The sequence below is a fragment of the Lissotriton helveticus genome, chromosome 1_1, assembly GCF_964261635.1.
Source record: "Lissotriton helveticus chromosome 1_1, aLisHel1.1, whole genome shotgun sequence".
NCBI lineage: Eukaryota > Metazoa > Chordata > Amphibia > Caudata > Salamandridae > Lissotriton > Lissotriton helveticus.
The window spans coordinates 66,220,078-66,232,464 of NC_136057.1; positions in this window are offsets into that span (position 1 = coordinate 66,220,078).

Sequence of the window (12,387 nt, forward strand, 5' to 3'; positions counted from 1 at the left end):
TTATTTTAAAAGGAGCGGCTGAACGGATGAGGCCTACATCATTTGGACCAGTGGTCCACAGATGCGGCGGGACTTGTGCCAAGTCTGCCTCGCGCACTGAATCAAGTGTTGGTGGGGCACCGGGTGTTCTGTTTTCCACTGTCACTGAGAGGGGTACCTCATACTGATATATTATCTCTGTTATGGGGTATTTGTCAGGATCACCAAACAGCTGGTCATCTGCAATGTCTCTCACTTGGTGTTCGGGTTCGATGAAAATTACACAGGCCCAGGAGCGCATATCGTCATCTCCGGCTATAAATGCCCCATAAGTAGGTGTAATGTGAAGAGCGAGTATGCCTAGGATCATGCTTTTGTTCGATATTTGGTAGTGCTGGGACTGCGGGCGAAAGAGAAATTCCTTTGGGAGCTGGACAGTGCGCTGGTGTAATTCAGGGGTATTGGCTATAACGATGTGCACTGCGGTGGAGAAAGCTTGTTCATCCACAGGGCGAGCCCTCATTTGATCTGAAGAGTCCACCGTGAGTGCCATCATCCGTGCTAGGGGTGTACCTGGCATAGAACAAACCATTGTACCGTTCTCATGGAAGTGAATTGCATTATTTAATTTTGCCATGAGATCTCTCCCTAACAAGTTGACTGGAGAGTGTGGTGAATAAAGCAGTTGTTGCTCCAGCACCCGGTCTCCTATTTGTAGGGGTACTGGCTTTGTAAAGGGGACCCTTGCTATCGCCCCAGAGAATCCCTGTGTGTCCGCTACTTGATCAGAAATAGGCAGGTGTCCGCCTGTAATGCAGGAGTACGTGGCGCCTGTGTCAATGAGGAAGCTATATTTTTTGTTGTTTATCGTGACCAGGACGGTGGGGTCATCTTCACCGCTCATGATACATGATAAAACTGGGCACACAAGAGTTGTCTGTGGGCTGTCCTAGTGAGCGTATCCTCCAGCTTGGTACTGCTGGATTGTGCCCTGTGTGAAGGGGTTGTTGGGAGTCATCCCCACTCCTCCTTGAGGTGTTGTATTTTGGGCTTGGGACATCATTTGGTACGTGGATACTTGCTGTTGCGGCTGTATGGGAGCTTGCATTTGCTGGGGCTGCATGGGGACCTGCATCTGCTGGGGCTGCACGGGGACTTGCATCTGCTGTGGGGCCGGCTGGGCATAGGCATACAACATCTGGGGCTGTTGTGAAAACGTCTGTTGTTGCGGTTGGAACTGGTGGTGCTTGCTGGGCGGGGCCCATAGATTGTTGGCCTTGGTCCCGAAGCCTAGACCGGCAATCTCTTTGCATGTGGCCCATTTTGTGACAATAGAAGCAAGTGCGTGGGCCTGACTGTTGCTGGGCCCTTTGCTGTCCCATTCCATTGCCTCTTCCCTGCATCCCCGTGTTTCTATTGTTGTCGTAATACTGGTGTTGGCCATTACCGTAGGCGGGTTGTAGTGATACGTACTGCACCGGGGGCTGCTGTTGGATGTACTGCACTGTGGGCTGCTGTTGGGCTTGCACATACTGTACTGTAGGCTGTGGTGGGGCCTGCACATACTGCACTGCCTGTTGTGGTGGTGTCTGCATGTACTGTATGGCGGGCTGTTGTTGCTGTTGTGTCTGTGCTTGCACATATTGTATGGCAGGCTGTATGGCCGGCTGCTGCACTTGTTGTGGAGACTGGGCATTAGCAGTAAGTGCATTTTGTGCGGCCTGTGGAAAGGTGGTAACTGCTGTCATTTGGCTGACAGGTGCAGCCAGCATGACTGTGTCTAGGGCGTCCTTTTTCTTAAGCTTCTGTTGCACCAGTTTGGCAGCTGCATTTTCTATAGCTAGCTGTCTAGCTTTCTCCTGTTCTATTTTCTTCTTACAGAAATGTATAATGTGGTCTTGTATTTCAGGCCAGGGTTTTCCTTCCATGGCTACTACTCCATCTAATCTCTCCTGCACGTCGTCTGGCAATCCTCTTTTGACCATGTGGTAAAAGAGTCTGCTATTTCCTCCAGTTGTATTCCAGGAGTCACCCAACTCCTGGTGCCACTTTTCCTTCATCCTGGAAATGAAGTTAATCGGGTCTTCATTTGTTTGCATTGTTAGTGACATGAGGGACCCAATATCTGGAACATCAGGATATTTTAATCGCAATTTAGTCCAGACTGCTGCCCTAATTTTATCAAATGGTTCCCCTTCGTATGTTGTGGCGTTCATAGTTATCAGTCCTCTACTGATACTTGTGAAAATTTCTTCTGCTTCCCCTCCCATTAAGGAAATTAACAAGCTTTTCATATCGCCAACCCCTGGTTTGGTGCCTGTAGTATTTTTCTCTAGGGCCACTATCCATTTGCTGGCTCCCTACGTGAGGGGCGGGAGGTTCTTTTTAATGGCTTCCTTTTCCGCATAAGACCAGCAGTTATATATGGGGGGGTCTTTTGCTGTTTTGTATATTAGCGGCATCTGGCGGCTAATCCCTACACCTGGGAGCTTTGGTCTTGTGGTGTCATATCGTATGGCGTATTTCTGCCAAACTTTGAGACTGGCTTCCATATAATATAGTCCCAATCCTCATCCCCTGCACCCTGCAGTATACATTCTACTGCAGTGGCCATATGCTGAGGGTCGAAGGACCCTTCTCGTGGCCAGGGGATCATCTGTGGGGCCAAGGATTCTGTCCATCCGGCCAAATTGTCCGTGAAGGGGATGACCGCGTAGTCTGAATTCTCGCCTATTTGCACTATTTGGTTGGGAGTTAAGTCCTTGTCCCGCAGGGCACATTGCCTGCTGAGGAACATGCCATTAGCTGGTCTAGTTCGAGTGTTTCGCATGGAGGCGGTGCCAATGACCTGGTAGTTAATGTGGGCGTCAGTTCCAGGGACATCATATACGATGCCCTCAGGTCGTCCGTGTGTTCCCAATACTGTTAGTCTCTCTACCTCTGTTTTCCTCTTATTCTTCCTGTTCCCCCCCACAACCCCCGAGTTTTGGGATTCCTGATGTTGGTAGAACCGGTTTGTTGATGTGTTAGTCCCATTGGTGGCGTGTGGCTGGCCGGAGGAATTGGTCATGGCTGTGGCGGATGGTGGGGCAAACGGGTCTACTACAGGTGCGGGGCGCCGTGGGGGTATGCCTGGGGGTGTAGGCTGGAGCTGAGCTGTTCCAGCCGTCGTATGTGCGTTGTCTGGCGTAGCTGTCTGGCGGCAAGGGGAGGGGACCCATGGTACTGCACTTCCGGCCGTCCTTCATAATCTCTTATGTCCCGAGAGGGACCCGCACTTGGCAAAGGTGTGGATGGGAAATGGGCTGTCTGCTGTGTATTGTTGCCTAGTTCCCCAGCCCCTCCCGTGCTTTCAAAGATGTCTGCCTGTTCTGTGTGTTGTCGCGAGGTGTTCATTGTTGCTTGAGTATTCGGGGAGTTAAAGTGGGCAAACTTGAGGGTGTCGGACAATCTTTCACTTATCTGTTCTAGTTTTAATGAGGCGCATCGGACTACCTGGGATATATCGTCGCGTTCAGGGCTGTGTTGCCTTTCTCGGATGAACATGTCAGGTTGGGCATTTCCATTGGGACTGCACTCTAAACTTTTGTTGAATTCTGTGGCTGCTCTCCAGTTGTCATAATGGACTAGATATGGTGCTGGCGGGCCCTGTACTTCTCTATCCTTATTCTGTTGTTGGACAGTGGCGAATGTGATCAGTGGTTCCCCTGTGTGTGGACCGCAGAAAGGCATCTGGTCTCGTGAGGTGGCCTCCTGCTCCGGGAGTTGTGGAGCATTGGGGTCACGGAGGCTGTTCAGATCGGGGTAGTGAGGGAGTGCTTGGCGGGGCGAGTCGGAGGAGTGGTGAGATGACGTGCGTGAGTAGTTTGATGAGGCGACTGACCCGTTGTTGGTCGCCTCCTCTTCCTCCTCAACAGGCAGGACTGAGACAGGAGTGGGGTTCAGTTGTAACGAAAACTGCGCATTTATTTGCCCTGGTAACCCTGGCACCGTGGTGTGCAATGTTGGACTGCCACTGGCGACAGGTGTACCAGGGGGGGGCTGACTAGGGCTGGAGCTAACGTGGGGATGACTGGCCCTGTAACGGGTATCGTTGGGCCACTGTTGGTGCTGGGTGTCAATGGGGCAGCACTATCGTCAGTGGCAGGTGGAGGGTGTTCGAGTGTGTTAAAGAGTTCTCTTGGGAGTTGACTATACCCCACAGTTGCCATATTATTAGTTATACACTGTAAGTCCAGTTCTTTATTTTCGGCGGATACTATTGTGGGATACATGCCACTGGCTTGATACGGTGGGGGCGCAGGAGGGGCAGTGGGCTGGATGGCAGTGTGTTCTTGCGTATTGTCCGCTTTAAATATTTGCCAGAGACTTAAGGTGGCCTTTCTTTTTTGTAATTTGGTACCAGAGTATTTGGTGTCTAGGAAGGTGGTGGCGTGCTCAAGGATATTTACGTCAAACGATCCTTCTGAGGGCCATAGAAAGGTGATATTTTTAGTTAACTTGTGAAGCTCCCTACAATGTTTGAGTATGCGCTGTTCCTGGTTACTAAACGTTTTCAGGACATGTTGGAGTGGTGTTGCCATAATGAAATATTGGTATGGAAGCAAATTAGGCTCTGCAATGGGGGGGGGGGGGTCTTTGCCGTCCTAGAGGTCACATATGAGTTCACCAGCTACTGCCTCAAGGATGCAGTCATATATGGTGTTTTGTAATTCAATATTCTGGAGGGGCGTGCACCCGGGGAACCGAAGTTGGCCTCCAAAGCAAGCGTCAGCTATTTTAGATTGAAGCGGGTGTCTGGGGAAAACGCGGGATAGGACTGTCGATCCTTCCCAACTGGTAAGGCGCAAAATAAAATATATATAATATCCAGTGGGTGTCCTATACACAGTGGAACTCAGTATCCTATTCATAACATTACTCAATGCATATGCTGTTGCTGGGCAACACTGAGTGGAATATCATCTGATGTTGGACTGGAGGGACAGGCAAACCCTGCCTGAGTGTTTTCAGGGCTGCAGACCTGAGGATGCAGATCCCTGATAAGTTCCTCTCCTATTTCGTTACAAACAATATTATAGAGTATGTATCTTAAATCTAATTCGTCGGGTCCTCTGTATTTTCCCTCTGGGGATAAGTCAGGGAACTCAAGATTATGACGGGCAAAGGTATGGCGAATTTTGCTTTGCAGTGGGTTCCGTGGCCAGGAGGACTCGAATATGGTGGGTAGCTCTAAGCCTGGGGATAGTAGGCGTATTCGTATGTAAATCCACTCTGGTGTTTTGTGCACTGAAGTGCCGAATATTCTTTTCTCGTATACTGCCTGAAGAGCCTGCATGGGGCTTGTCTCCTGTGAGCGTCAAGCAGGTGGTGCACTGTTCTGAGCTCTTACTATGGCCTCGGTGGGGCGTGAAACTGTTTGTGTGGGAGAGCCTTTACTGCAGGCTCGGCGTGAAAATGCTGGTGCAAGAGATAGGGTGATTTGGCGAGGGTAGGCGTAGTCAATATTGAGTGCCTGAAGTATTGTGAGAAGAAGAGAACTCATAAGGGGTGTGACATGGATGAAACAAGATGGTTGGCCATCAGATATGCCTACAACGTTATTGTTTATCAGGAATATCGTGATATGGTTAGTTGTATAATTACTCATTCCTTTATGTGAAGTTGGGATAGTAGGATGGGTTCTGCAGGTGTGGCAGAGCGCAGTGCCCCCAGTATGTTATGGGTACTCGGACAGTAGCGCTCTTAACAGGGGTGATGTATCGTTTTGAAACTGTGGGTGATAGGAGTAGGAGTTAGAGATGGATGCCGGGGGTAAGTCTGGGCGTTTCCCTTCTGGCGATGGGATGAACGCTACTTCAGATGTAGCAACCGACTGTATGGAATCTACTGAAGACTCGTCGTCGGTGATGAGAATGGGTGTGGTAGCCGGGTGGGTTGGATAGCCTGGGTATTCAAGGGGGAGAGAGTGGGGGGCAGACAGGGTGGACGAATCAGAGGCCTCTTCTGTATACAGCTGCTGAGGGTCGATAGTGTCTGGAGATGGTGGGGTTAGAAATATGTCTGGGAAGATGTCAAGAGATTGGGTAGATATGGTAAGCTAGGTGCCTGGCGTAGGGGTAATTCCTAAAATTGCCCAGGCGCCTTCGAGTTTAGTGCCGAGTTCGTCGTCAAGGGAAGTAAATGAATTGATAGCGGTATTGTGAATTAATTCAGGCCTGCCGTGAGAGAACTGAATAGTGCAATGAAAAGTATGTGGGGGGGTGCTGGACATTACGGAAATAAGGAGATATAAGGCATACCATGTGTAGGCGAGGGAGAGAGAGAGGCAGGGGAGGAGGAGTAACAGTTCCCCCCCTTTTGGCAATCAATTGCTGAAGCGAATGATTGTCAAAAAATAAATGGGCGCAATGTAAGGGTGGTGGATGAGCAAATGGCTAGCTACGAGACACGTCGTACACTGAAGTGAGGGTACAAGGCAGGGAGCATGTAACGCAGGGAACTGCGGGGACAGAGGGGCACTTATGAAGGGAAGACCTGGAGGAATCACAAAGCACAGCTGCTGCTTACACAAAGCACATGGATCCAAAAGCAAATGAACAAAAATAGAGAGGATGAATAATCAACACATTCAATAATCAACACAACATGAAGACAGCACAATAAATACTGACAAAAATAAAGAGGATGCATCCTTAATGACAAAAACAACGATCTAGATATTAAAATCTCACTAATGCAAGAACACCTATCCATGATGTTGATATTAAAATGTCAGCAATGCAAGAATACAGATGTCAGAAGTGCGATCTAGATATTAAAATCTCACTAATGCAAGAACACATATCAGAAGTGCGATGTAGATATTGAAATCTCACTAATGCAAGAACACAGATGTCAGAAGTGCCAAAAATGTTGAACAAAGTAATGGCGCACGCGAGATATCCGGAAGGGTCGTCAGAGCCTGTAAGCCAAACAATGTCCTATCTGTAAGGGAAGCGGCAGGGCAGGAACATGGCAAAGATGGAAAGAGAGACACAGTGCAAAGAATTGACGCCAGCGAGAGAGATACAGTGCAAGATGAAATGTCAGGAAAAAGAGAGACACAGTGCAAAAAAGTGACAGCAGTGAAAGGCAAAGAAGTGACAGCAGTGAAAGGCAAAGAAGGGACAGCAGTGAAAGGCAAGAAACAGAGGGGCACAGTGGAAAATACAGTCCGTAGTGAAAGGCAAGAGAAAAGACAGACCCAGTGAAAGGCAAGAGCAAGAGTGTGGAAAGGCAACTTTAGAGAGACACAGTGAGAAACACAGTGAAAGGCAACAGTGAAAGGCAACTGAGAGAGACACAGTGAAAGGCACGAGAGCGAGAGAGAGAGAGAGAGAGAGAGAGAGAGAGAGAGAGAGAGACCCAGAGACACAGTGAAAGGGAAAGGCAACTTTAGAGAGACACAGTGAGAAACACAGTGAAAGGCAACAGTGAAAGGCAACTGAGAGAGACACAGTGAAAGGCACGAGAGCGAGAGAGAGAGAGAGAGAGAGAGAGAGAGAGAGAGAGAGAGAGACCCAGAGACACAGTGAAAGGGAAAGGCAACTTTAGAGAGACACAGTGAGAAACACAGTGAAAGGCAACAGTGAAAGGCAACTGAGAGAGACACAGTGAAAGGCACGAGAGCGAGAGAGAGAGAGAGAGAGAGAGAGAGAGAGAGAGAGAGAGACCCAGAGACACAGTGAAAGGGAAAGGCAACTTTAGAGAGACACAGTGAGAAACACAGTGAAAGGCAACAGTGAAAGGCAACTGAGAGAGACACAGTGAAAGGCACGAGAGCGAGAGAGAGAGAGAGAGAGAGAGAGACCCAGAGACACAGTGAAAGGGAAAGGCAACTTTAGAGAGACACAGTGAGAAACACAGTGAAAGGCAACTGAGAGAGACACAGTGAAAGGCACAAGAGAGAGAGAGAGAGAGAGAGAGAGAGAGAGAGAGAGAGAGAGAGAGAGAGAGAGAGAGAGAGACCCAGAGACACAGTGAAAGGCACAAGAGAGAGAGAGAGAGAGAGAGAGAGAGGGAGAGAGAGAGAGAGACCCAATGAAGAGAGACTCAATGAAAGGAAAGAGCAAGAGAAACACAGTGAAAGGCAACGTAGAGAGAAAGGATGCAAGTAAGAGGGACAGAAAAGAAGGAGAGACCGGGGCTCGGGCGGGGCTGATGACAGAAGGCAGCGCTGCGGGACCAGGGCACTGTGTAGAGAGAGAGAGTGCTAAGGAAGGGCGGGTGCTCCGGGGAGCTGATGAGAGAAGGCAGCTCTGCGGCGCCAGGGCAGGAAGTGGGCCGGCGATGCAGGGAAAGTGCCACAGATAGCACACAGCATTTCCTCTTTCTTCGTGCGCGGAGGGCAGGCTTTCAGAGGCTTGTTCACTGTCAGAGGCTTGTTGCAGGAGGGATGTAAGAGTGGAATTGATATGTACAGTAATACAACCAGACCATGGACAAAGAGATTGTGAGAAAAATATAGGGAAGAAGGGGCCCTCATGGGAGGGCAGGGCGGGCTCACAGACCAGAGCCCTGGGAGGGCAGGGCGGGCTCACAGACCAGAGCCGTCAGCAAGCCAGGGGGGGTGGGGGTGGCGGGGGGGTGTGCGGCGGGGGGGGGGTGCCGAGTTTGGGTGATGGAGAGCCGAGCAGTCAGCAAGTCAGGCGGGGGGGTTGATGGCTAGCTAATCGGATGAAGAGCAAGAACTTAGGAGGAGTACTGTGCTTAAGCAGATGTAGAGCAGGAACATAGATGTAGCAAGGGCACTAGACGTAGTAAGGGCACATTTAGTCAATGTGTGAAGAAGACAAAAAGGAAAGACACTATTGCAAGGGGTGTTCCCAGCAGCATCAAAGGGAAAGAAGCATGTGTAAAGGACAACATAAGCACGTGTCAACCACACCCCAATGCCGAAAAACTCGGGACCTGGACACACCCAGGGAACACCCAGCACCCCAGGCTCGAAGTGGGGGAGGGATCGCGAACCTCCCCACAAAAGGGGAGGCTGGGACTCGAACCCAATTCCGGACCCGCCGGAATACACCCAGCTCACAGACTTGAACTGGCGAGAGGGATCATGAACCTAGGGGTAGTTGACACCACAACAAACCATACCACAAACCACTCTCTCCGTGCTCGAGGGAGAAGGGCCGGTAGCCCACAAGCCACATGAGCAACTGTGAAGAGCAATCGTGCAGAGCCCCTGACAAGAAAGCGTGCAAAATGTGACCAATGAGAGACACAGAGGGTTCGTGAATCGTGACCCACAAGCCACATGAGCAACTGTGAAGAGCAATCGTGCAGAGCCCCTAACAAGAAAGCGTGCAAAATGTGACCACTGAGAGACACAGAGGGTTCGTGAATCGTGACCATAGGCAATGCCGCGGGGGGAATCGGAGTCCTAACCAGAGCTAGCCACAAGGGGACCGCACACAGCCAAGTAGGCAACACCACGGAAACTCAAGGGAAAAAATAAAATGTTCCTTGACTCACCAATGGTATGCACGAGACCGCGGCGGGGACCCCTCAAGGCAGCCTGTGGGAATTCACCAGATCCACCGCAGGAATGGGCCAGGCACGATGGACGGTTGGGCGGCAGCTGAGAAAGGGTAAATCTTGACCCTTTCGTCAGTGGTCACCACCTCGGGTGTGGACTCAAATCACCAACACAGCATTCCACTGAGAGACAAGGAATAAAGGTGTAAGATACCAGAATTTCAAGTTTGGAGTGGCACTTTTATTTTTAGTTCACAAGCAGAAAAATAAATGCATATCAGTTCAGGCGCTAAGGCAAGTTCCTACAAAGGATCCACACTTCACTCTGTCTGGAGTAAATGCTAGATGACAAATGCTCAAAATATCGCCAGGCAAGACTGGAATAAAATGTATACATATGAACACGAGCACAGATGATCAAAGATCCTAAGCTACTGAGCACATTGATGTAGACCTCTAGTGCATTCGGGCAAAATATTTAAGACAGATCTATACTCATTAGGTTAAACATTTCTATCAGGACCCCTAATGGATCAAGGCTAGGAAGGCACCAGTAGAATTAGCTCAGAATAGAACATTTTGCTATTAAATTCAGTGTCGGGTGGTTTCTAGAAATGAGACCAGTCCCATAATGACTAGAAGAGAGAGAGATAGCTAAAAGGTTATATCAAAGATATAAAGTAGCAGAAGGGGTATCTGCCCTGGGAGATCAACAACCTGAGAAAGGCGCCGGTGTCCCAAGTCAGATGTCTCGGCTAGCCGGAGAACAAACCACGCTCAATGCCAGGCATCCGCAGGAAAGTTCTGCCTTAGAATCTGACAGTTGGGTCTGATATACCTGAAATTGAGGAACCAAGGTTCTATGGTGACGCACTGGCCAACGCCCATTCAGTGCAGGCAGTTTAACCACATGTGTCCTAGGACACCGGAAGGACGTCTCTAAGGAACATTTTGTTACGGACATTTTGAAATAGAACAATTTGTACATTTCTGAAAAAAGAACATTTTTGTCACGTACATTTATTATTGCGAGAGGTTGCTGGTTTTTTTTTTTCTTCGTGCAAGCTATGTTTCAAAATATTACTCTAGCAAGGTTTTCAGGAAGCTGTACCAACGTGCACCGGTCTGTGTATGTGTGGGTGGGTGTTGGACTTTGTGGAAAATTACTACTCCACATTAAGCTAATTTGCCATGTTATTTTCAGTGCAGCAGAGAAATGTTTTATTCATTTTTATTGTGGCCTATTGCACTTTGTTAGGCCAAGACATGTCTTCTGGGCCTCAGCCTTGGGTCTATAACCCCAGGATTCAGGGAGTTAGTGGGATTTAATAAGTTGATCATGCATAGCAAAAATTGAGGGTCTTCAAGCATATTTCGGGTTCTCTCTGGCAGGGTCATATGTGACATTTTGTTACCAAGACAGCTAAGAGATGCCCTTTCTGGGGATCAGATGGTAGAGCGTGATTTTAACCCTTCATCAGAAGTGCTTCTATCGGAGTGCGTCGTGAGGAGGGGAGATTCGACCAATGCGCCAACAATGTGAGGAAATACTTTTAAAACTATTAGATCAGTTAAAAGCAACAAACACACTGTGCAAAATAGCAGATAGCAGCAATTTCGGCAATTTTTTAAAAATGGTAGGGCGTAGCAGCAAGACAGTCAGCCCACCTGCACCAAAGCAGGGCTCTATCATCAGTGCGCCCGGTCCAGCAATAGTGATGTAGGCAGAGTCCCCACCCACACACCAATCAGCCCTGCTGTGCAGCGGCTGTCAATCCCCAGCACTAGACCGGTAACCGACCGGAAGTGCTTCTATCGGGGTGCGTCGTGAGGAGGGGAGATTCAACCAATGCGCCAACAATGTGAAATCCGCCATATGCCTAGATCGAATGATAGGGGAGGCGGGGTGGGTGTGATTTTTAAGGACACGCTGAACTTGACTGTCATTGAGATCGATGCATGTGATGGGTGTGAATTATTTGGGTTTTCTATCAAGAATGCTCAGAAGCATCTCTTAACGGGTATTATCTGCTATAGACTCCCTGGGACTTTCACCTTACTGTGGTAGCAGCTGTTATTGGAAGTGTTCACCAACATGGCTGCTACTCATAGGCAATTACTGATTCTCAGAGATTTCAATCTGTGGTTGAATGACTCCCTGGATGTAGGTTTTTCTAATGTGCTTCATTCATGTGAAGGTCTTGGCCTCTTTCAGCGGGTCTCAGGCCACCCATGTAGGTGGACACCTGTTGGACTTACTCTTTTCTGAGTCCAATCTCCTCACGGTGGGAGATATTTTACCCATGGTCTGGACTGACCATTTTTTGATAAAATTTTTCGTGAAGTCTGGCACGTGTAATGTTAGGACATCTAGTCAAGTGAGGGAGTATGTTAGTAGGGAATGGAAGACTCTTGTTCGGAAAAGAGGCGTGTCACCCTTGTTCAAGGTCGAGGAGTGCTTCTCCCCTGCTAGGCAGATTGAGGAGAATTATGCTTCACTCTGCTCGAAGATCACCTCGGACCTAGATGATTCCGCTCCGTTAAAACTCCACAGGAGCAGGGGGAGACCTTCTGCCCCCTGGTTCACGGATAACCTTAAGAGCTTGAAATTAGAATGCAAGCAAGTGGAGAGGAGATGGAGACATGCATACCTGGATAAGGATAGGCTTACTTGGAAAGCTAGGCAGATGGATTACAAAAAGGAACTCCATAGGGGGAAGGCAGCACACTTTTCCAAGCTGATTCTTGATGCCCTGAATAGTTCTCGAAGTATTTTTAATATTTTGAACAGTCTCACTAGCCTGGACTGCTCCAAAAATGAGTTTCTCCCTCCCAGGAACTTTGTGAGAACCTGGCTAGGTTCTTTCAGGATAAAATTTAAATGAT